The sequence below is a fragment of the Camelina sativa genome, chromosome 14 (assembly GCF_030686135.1).
Source record: "Camelina sativa cultivar CO46 ecotype springtype chromosome 14, ASM3068613v1".
Lineage (NCBI taxonomy): Eukaryota > Viridiplantae > Streptophyta > Magnoliopsida > Brassicales > Brassicaceae > Camelina > Camelina sativa.
Genome location: NC_141893.1, coordinates 33,375,832 through 33,384,638, shown reverse-complemented (window position 1 = coordinate 33,384,638; position 8,807 = coordinate 33,375,832). Strand labels below are relative to the sequence as shown.

General features: G+C 45.2%; 1 non-coding gene across 1 annotated transcript; it reads left to right on the top strand.

The window, feature by feature from the left end:
• The first annotated feature begins 1,642 nt into the window (after positions 1-1,642).
• On the top strand, positions 1,643-1,749 carry LOC147928967 (small nucleolar RNA R71). Its single transcript, XR_015581026.1, has one exon. It is a non-coding gene; the product is annotated as a small nucleolar RNA R71 (small nucleolar RNA).
• Positions 1,750-8,807: the final 7,058 nt, after the last annotated feature.

The following is an 8,807-nucleotide window of genomic DNA, read 5'->3' as shown; positions in this document are numbered from 1 at the left end:
CATATCAAGGATCATGAAGTCAGTAGGTACTTCCACTCCTCCAATCCTGAGAGGCAGATTTTCCAGGATCCCAATCGGATGTCTGACCGTTCTATCAGCCAGAACCAAATACAGATTACTTGGTTTAAAACTGGTAAATCCCATCTTGTTGGCTACTGACAGCGGTATAATGCTAACTGAAGCTCCAAGGTCGCACAAACAATTCTTGAAGATCCGAAGTCCTATCGAGCATGGTAAAGTAAAAGAGCCAGGATCTTCCGATTTTTCCTCGATTCGCAGCTTAGGATCCAAGCACACTCCACTCCTGAGAATTTCAAACCCAATTTCTTTAACAGCTTCCTTAACCTCATTCTCCAGTCGAGCTGCTTCCTTGGCAGCTTCCTCCTGAAGTTCGTGTGGTGGAAAAAGCTTAGGTGGTGGAGCTTTACGCTTTGCCATACGCTCTGCAAGCACCTCCAGCTGGATGTCAAGTGCAGCATTGAACCTTTTCTCTAGCTCCCCTTCTGCTGTTGCAGGTGGTTGAGGCTGATCTCTCTTCTCAACATCAACTCGATGCATCATCCGATCACCATCATCGGGTAGGTGATCGGGTTCCACCTCGGGTTTTTCTTCAATTTGTGATTCTCGAACTAGTGCTCGATCATCAACTCGATCAGTCTCCTCTGGTGAAGGCTCGGCTTCATACTCGGATATATAGTACTTGGCCTCATTTTTCATTGGGTGATCCATATCCTCCTCATCCTGATCATCACTGTCCCCAGTGAGGTAGTCCTCATAGTCATCATCAAGGAAGATGGCTTGGGCAGTAGCATAATCCTTAGGGTTTTGAACAGCCTTTCCTGGGAGTTGGTTAATCTTTGGAGCTGGTTGGTTGTTGTGGTGGCCCTCCAGGTATCTAACTTTAGTGTTAAGAGATTCGTACTTGGCGTTCAGATCATTGTATCCTCAGTCGATCTTGTTGCTCATCTCTGCAAATCGTTTTGCGATGTCCATAGATGCTGAAGCCTGATTCTGAATCATTTGTTGAATGAGGCCGCATAACTCAGCTTCTTGTGATTGGTTCTGCGGACCTTGAGGTTGTTAGAATCTAGGTGATTGGTTGTAGTTTCCAGAGTACTACTGCTTAGGTGCATAGCCTTGGTTGTACTGGACAAAAGGCTTCTGTTGTACCTGGTTCCCTTGAACTGCAGATGGGTACGTTTGGTCCTGAGGATTGGCAACATTTGGGTTCCGATAAGATAGATTCAGATTCGGCTTGTAATTGTTGTACCCTTTGTTGTAACCTCCCTGATTGTTGATGTAGTGAACATCCTCTATCTGTATAGTCTCCCCATCTTGTTGTAGAAACTGCTCTTCCTCTGATATTGAATGAACATGCTTCTTATGGTTGAGGAGCTTGTCGAGCTTGTCATTGAGGGCTTGCATGTCCCTCTTGTACTTTGCATCTTCCTCTCCTGTAGATCGCACAGAGCGATCGTATTCCTCATTGTAATTGCCATTAGATTGAGCCAAGTTCTCCACTAGGTCCCAACCTTCATCAACATCCTTGTTGAGGAAGTTACCATGGCTTGTGGTGTCCAGCAACATCCGAATCTTGGGAACCACTCCTCTGTAAAATGTTCTCAGCAATGAAGCATTGCTGAAACCATGATGTGGACATCGGGTAGTGTATCCCTTGTAACGTTCTCAAGCTTCATTGAACGTTTCATTGTTCTTCTGAACAAAGCTAGAAATGTCATTTCTCAGCCTTGCCGTTCTGGAGTTGGAGAAGAATTTGGCCAGGAATGCCTTCTTGCACGCTTCCCAAATGGTGATGGACTCCTTGGGGAGTGATTTCTCCCAGATGTGTGCTTTATCTCCCAAAGAGAATGGGAAAAGCCTGAGTTTGAATCCATCTCCACTAACTCCATTGATCTTAGTGAGGCTACAGAGCCTATCAAATTCATCCAGATGATCCAATGGGTCCTCCATTGGCAAACCATGAAACTTATTACTCTGTATCATCTGGATGAGACTACTCTTGATCTCAAAATTGTTGTTCTGCACAGCTGGTGGCACAATGCCATTCCTTTGAGTATGAGTAGATGGAGCATCTCCTGCTCCTATATTGGTCCTTGCTTGAGGAGCTGGTGGACCATTCTGATTATTCATCGTCTCCTCAATGATTGCTGGTTCCGGTTGAACTTGTTGTTGTCTGAGTAGCCTTGGTCTGTCGATGTTGTCGATGAACGGACACAAGTTCTGGCTACCTCTGGATCGTGTTTGCATGCACATGTAAATGTCCGAATGTGTACACGAGAGTCTACTCGATCCAGGTGATCGAGTGACGGGTCGGGTGGGTGCTCGGGTTGTACCTGAGATTCAAAACAAACAAGAGCGAAAGCAAACAAGTTAGATTCCGAACCAATATAAACAAAAAGAACTTGATCAAGCAAGTGTTGAAATCCTAAACATAGCAAAATGAAATCAACCAAATGGCAACAGCACCAAATTGATAGACAAGTTTTCACTCAGGGTATCAATTCCCTATGCAGTTGTAGTACAAAGGGTTATCAATCCAAATGGTTGTCTATTGCTAGCAGGAAGGATATGATCAGAACGTTACAAGTCAAGCCAAGCAGATAGGGTTTTGATCTAACAGTCCTAGAATAAATGAAAGACAAGAATATAAACAAAGAAACCACATGACCTAAGCATTCGATGCAAGCAATCGGGTACAGGATTGTGTGGGTTGATCGAGTAAGCAATTAGGATATGAACAGCTCGAGATATTACTTGATACAGGTTATCGTGTACCTGATCGGGTAAGTGGTCGAGTAATGAAAGAAAATGCAAAAAATTAAAATACGAAAGCTTCTAAGGATGGGGTAATTGAATCCTAAGTATTCTTGACCAGTACAGATGCCTTACATGCCTCAAGCAATTATTTCCTAGACAATGAATCTCTAAAACTTTGTCACCACACTCTCGCACTAGCAACAATCAACCTTGATCACTTCCCTACCCAACTCTCGTTGGAGAAACATGACCAAGCAGGCATTAAGATCGATTCATTATTGTCAGTAAACCCTAACTCATCTAATCTCTTACTCAAAGCGAGTGAACCTCTAGCATTGGCTGATTCAAGCATCTCATCTACACCTCTCGGTGGTAAAACACCCTAGATCTAATCTCAACCTTTCGGTCTGTTGACAGCATTAAGAACACCAACCTAGAAGGAAATCTATCAAACATTTACAATCAAACTAAGGCATCCTAACCAATCAAGAACACAAAATCATCTATCCCATCCCTAGAAACTTTACTACACTACTCGGACATAATAACAAGAAACATAACAACGAATAAGAATGAAAATTGCATTATATTAAACGGTAGAGTAAAGTAGAAAGAGTACAAGATAGAAATCTAAGAAAAACGATAAAAACTATGAAAGAAAATGTAAAAACAAAAGGAAAAGTGTTTGAGTCGCTCAACCTCTCGCTCTCTGGTTTGAGGGTCTGCGGCGTGCTCGTTTGCGAGCTAGGAGAGGAGGGGGTTTATATATGGAAACCCTTTTGACCTAGGTTTCCAGACCTGCCCGATGGTCTACTCGATGGGGTACACGAGGATGAAGTCGGGTTACTCCTTAGGTGGATCTTCGGGTTGTTCTTCATGCTCTTGGATCCTCCTCGATCGTGTTGGGGTTCAGACTTGTTCTTCCAGCTTGATGGCTCCTTCGGGTACATGTTCGAGTTTGTCCTTGTTTAATACCCATTTTAGGCTCTTTAGCACCTGTTTTCATCCAAAACATGCAAATGCAAAAATGCAACACCCTAAATGGTCTAAAAGTGAATTCCTACAGTTAATGACCTAAAAATGCTAAGTTAAGGTTATGAACAATGCAAAATATGGACCAAAAAGGATGCTAAAAACATGTAAATTAGAGAGTGCTCACCCATCAAGTTGATTCTCCTTTTTTATATATTTTTAATATCTTTGTGCTCGATCATTCCAGCTTCGAAGATGGGAAGGTTAAATCTGGACGTTCCTGAAGTTTCTGCTCGTTATCGTCGAGACTCTGAGATCATTTCCACACCTTGCTCCGATCGTCTTCGCTCCCACAAAAAATAAAGCGAGCGTGCTACTGAGACCACTTCATCTCGGACAGATGCTTCTCCCCCCCTTGTCATGAGAGGCGTTTGGCCGAGACTTGCGTTGGTAAACAAGTCGTCAAGGACGCAACTCCTCTTCCTCCAAATTGACTTGTCGGGCCTGTCGAAACTCTTCCCCAAAGGAAGGAAGATGGTAGCAATTCGGGTCGTCCCTCCCCAACGACCCAACATGGAGAGGTCGTCCCAAAATCCTTCTTAAAAGAGGAAGGAATGCGGCAGCCCAGGTCATCCTGATTCTGCGAAAAGGCAGAAGAGGGCCGACTATCGATGGGATTTCCACTACTCCATTGTTGCTCGCTCTCTCCCCAACGATCTGGTCTCCTGTGCGGAATTTTTTTTGCAAAATTTATTATGGATCAGGCTGTCTCTCTAGGGTCGACCGGTTGAAAGGAGGGGAGGCTATCACCAAGGTGGCTAAAGCTTCTGTTAAGGTTCGTCTTTCCCTTCATCTTTTCTTCTTGTCCACTCTTTTAAATTATAACATTTTCTAACGACTCTTCTTTTTTTCAAATAGCTCGTCACGCTTACCAATCACCTGACCTTGCGCTACGAGTGTTGTATCCGTGAGCTAGAGGATTCCCGTGCTACACCTACAATGCCTTCTAATCCTCATCCTGCTGAAATGATTAAGCAAGTTAAGGATCATCTCAAAGAGGCTCTCCGTTCGAACCAGAAGTTGGCCGATGAAGTCTCCAAGCTCGATCATCATCGCAGCGGTCTAATCACGGAGAGGGATGCTCTTCTCGACAAGCTTAAACAATCTGAAGCTTTGCACAATAGGCTGGAGCTCCCCCTTAACTTAGAGACCAGAAGGCTGAGAGAACGTCGGGATAAGTTTAAGGCCTCTCGGAGGATGGCTAGGCGTGCGCAAAAACTCTTATCAAAGCACAAGGAGTACTCTGAGGTGATTGAGGCACCATGGTTGAAGTTCCTCGAGTATAACCAAGTTGTGGGGAATGTTCGGATGCTGCAGACGGTTGTTGAGGATGGCCAGATTGCCTACTTGGTTGACGGGGTAGAGGAGAGGGTTTAAGCTACGATGATATCGTTATTCCAACATCGTCGTGGCCTGACTTTGATATCTCCTCGAGTTTTGGTGAGCCTCTTCCTGATCCCATGACATGGGTCCCATCTCCAAGAAGCGAGGAAGCCGAGGGTCAGGAGGACGAGTGTGGGGAAGCCCAGTCATATGGGGATCAAGGCAAAAGGACAGGAGAAGCGAGGGAGAGGAGCCGAGCGCTTCGGGTGCTCGGAACGACAATTGTGTTGACGATCCTCCAGCCGCTAAGTGACGCTCTCCGCTCCAGGGACTTGTGGAATGATATGTCATTCCTTTTGACTATTTCTGTCGTATCGGAAGTCGGCTCCCCTAGTAATTGAAACGACCCGACCCGTTTTTTTAATAATAATAATAATAATAATAATAAAATAATAATAAATAAATACTCTACAACTAGTGGTCTCATACCCACTACCCACCTAACCACAATCACACCAAACAGCAGAAATAGTAAACAATACCAATATCCAATAAACCAATAGCCAATATCAAATAACTGTATTAATTCCAAAACCATAAACTAAAGTTCCAATCCTACAAAAACCAGAGAACCAGCAATCCTAAGCAATACTCTAGGACTCAACTATAGCAACCTAACAGAAGCCAGAAAACAACCAAGCGAGCCACTACAACATCCTCTGCTTCATTGCCTTTATTTCACGATCACACTTTGCCTTAACCTGCACCACAAATACAAATTGCAATGCATGAGTATTTTATAAACACTCAGTAAGGCAATCCTCCCATCTATTGGGCTATACAGCCAAGCAATAGAGACATCTCTAACCATCAACTAACAATCAATAACCAAACAACAACAAACCAGGACTTTGCATCGACCGACACCAACTGGGGATGCATCGACCGACACAAGCTTCCATCGACCGACACAATGTTCACTTGCATCGATCTACACGCACACTACATCGACCGACGCACGCTTGACATAGCATGAAATCCCTAATTGCATCGACCGATGCCTCCACATGGCATCGACTGATGCTCCTAGGTCAATCTGCGCCGTCCTTGCATTGCATCGACCGACACACAAAGTGCATCGACCGACGCACATGCCGAGCATCGTTTTCCCCGAATCTTCTCGCTGGATCTTCGTTCCTACAAATGTCAAACTCGATCCCAAGCCACAAGAAAGCCTCACAAAGCCTTAACTAACATTCTAACAACCCACACAACACATAAACAAGCAGATCAGAGAAATTTCCAGCTTAGATAAGCCATGGTCATGCACTTACCTTTGCCAAGACGATTCTGAACCTTACACAAGAAAGAGAACGCTTCTTGGAAGCTCCTACAACGATCCCAGCTACAGATCTCTACAGGAACAACCTTAAATCTCAAGAATCTCACCAAAAACTCAAGAACAGTTTTCTCCCTTCTCTTTTCTCTAAACGGCTTAAGTTTCGACTAAACACGACCAAAATTCACTAATCTCAACTTAAGGGTTTTCCTAACCCCAAAACGCAGCGTTTAACTTAAACTCGTCCGCATAGAACCAACCTTGCATCGACTGATGCACATAGTTCATCGATCAATGCATCCTCTAAACCGGGATTCTGGTTCGCAGATGTTACAATTCTCCCCCATAAACATAGATTCGTCCTCGAATCTCGAACAACCCTCAGTCAAGGACTTCTTGTGCCACCGTCTCCACAGCCCGCACCTCTTCCAACCGATCCAGGAAGGTCACCTCTAGGCGATAGACTCACGCCGGGTTGCCACCCTACAGTGCGCCCCTGAATCGTCATCCGAAGTCGATATACCAACCATACTCTCAAGCCACAAAGTCTCAGAATATGGTAGTACTAGGAGAATGAAAGTCCCCCAAGAGTCGCGAGCAAACAATTCTGAACACGTCTGAGCCCTATCCCTATCCAGGTTTCCTTCCCGTGGCTCGCGGAAAATAACACAATGTCCTACCAACCACATATCCCCTCACTGGAATAGCTCATCACCCCACAAGGATCATCTAAACGCCACTAGGTCCGCCACAAAGGCCAAACCAATGTCCTAAACAGGACCGCCACAAAGGCCAAACAAATGTCCTAAACAGGACCACCACCAAGGCCAAACGAATGTCCTCAACAGGACCGTCACAAAGACCACACGTCCCGAAGGACCGTCACAAAGTCCACATATCCTGAAGGACCGCCTAAACAGGCATATTGGCTAAACAACCCGCCACAAAGGCTACACAATTGGCTAAACAGCCCGCCACAACAGCCACACAATTGGCTAAACAGCCCGCCACAAAGACCACACAATGTCTCAAAAGACCGCCACACATGGGTACCATGACTCAAAAGTCCGCCAAAAAGGCCACACAAGCCCCTCTAAGGCTCACAGCCCCTAAAAATGAACAAATTCTAACTCCTATAAAATTTTCCATTTTTAGAACTTTCCACTTTTTGAAACTTTCCATTTTTAGAAACTTTCTAATTCATTAAACTTTCCCTCAAACCACCGCCTCACGGAAATTTTGTACCCCGAACACCACCTCATCTTGTTACTTAGTCGCACAACCAACCACCCCCAAGCGACCAAGTAAACAAGAGAGATGGGCTGGAATACTCCATTCCCGCTCCAGCCACGGACTACAGCTGGGACCAGGGTAGCCAAGCTCAAGTCGCGGCCTGCTTCTCATACCACTTCTTAAACCTTGCCTTCATCCTCACCTCTGGTTCCTAAGTCTGCTCATTAACACCATCACAGTCCCAAAGGACTCTCATCAAAGGAACCTTCTTCTTGTGAAGTTCCTTGATCCTCCTCTCGAGAACCCTCACTGGTCTCGCCTCCAAAGTCATGTTAGGCTGAACATCCTCGGGAATCTTAACCACAACTGATCATCCTCACGGAGACACTTCCGCAACATAGACACATGGAAAACCTTGAGGAACGCACGAATAATCTCAGGCAACTTCAGCCTATATGCTATCGGTCCCACCCGCTCAATCACTCTGAACGGAGCCATATACCTTGGACTCAACTTAGTCTATTTCAATGACCTGTTCGGACCCCGCAATATGGTCATCTTGAGGTACACTTTGTCTCCTACCTGAAACTCAAGATCTCTCCTCCTCTGCCTATCCTGAGCTTGCTTCATGTTCAGCTTGAGAACCCAAATCTTCTCTGAGGTCTCTAGAACAAAACTAGCACCATACATGTTCCTCTCCCCCACCTGAGTCCAGCATAACGGTGTACGACATGGACTCCCATACAAAGCCTCATAAGGAGCCATCGCAATGGTCGCCTGATAACTGTTGTTGTAATTAAACTCTACCAGGTTCAAGTGATCTGCCTAATCCAACACACACATCCTCAGCAAATCCTCCAGCGTCTGGATCGTCCTCTCTGAATTTCCATCTGTCTGGGGATAATAAGTTGTATTCATATGCACCTTAGTGCCCATCTCTGCCTGAAATGCTCTCCAGAACACCGAAGTGAACTTAGAATCCCCTATCAGACACAATACTCGCTGGCACCCCATGCAATATGACAATCTCCTTCACATACTTCTTAGCCAAGATTGCTGCTCCATCAGTGATAGACTCCTGGATGAGGATCTATTCCCAAGG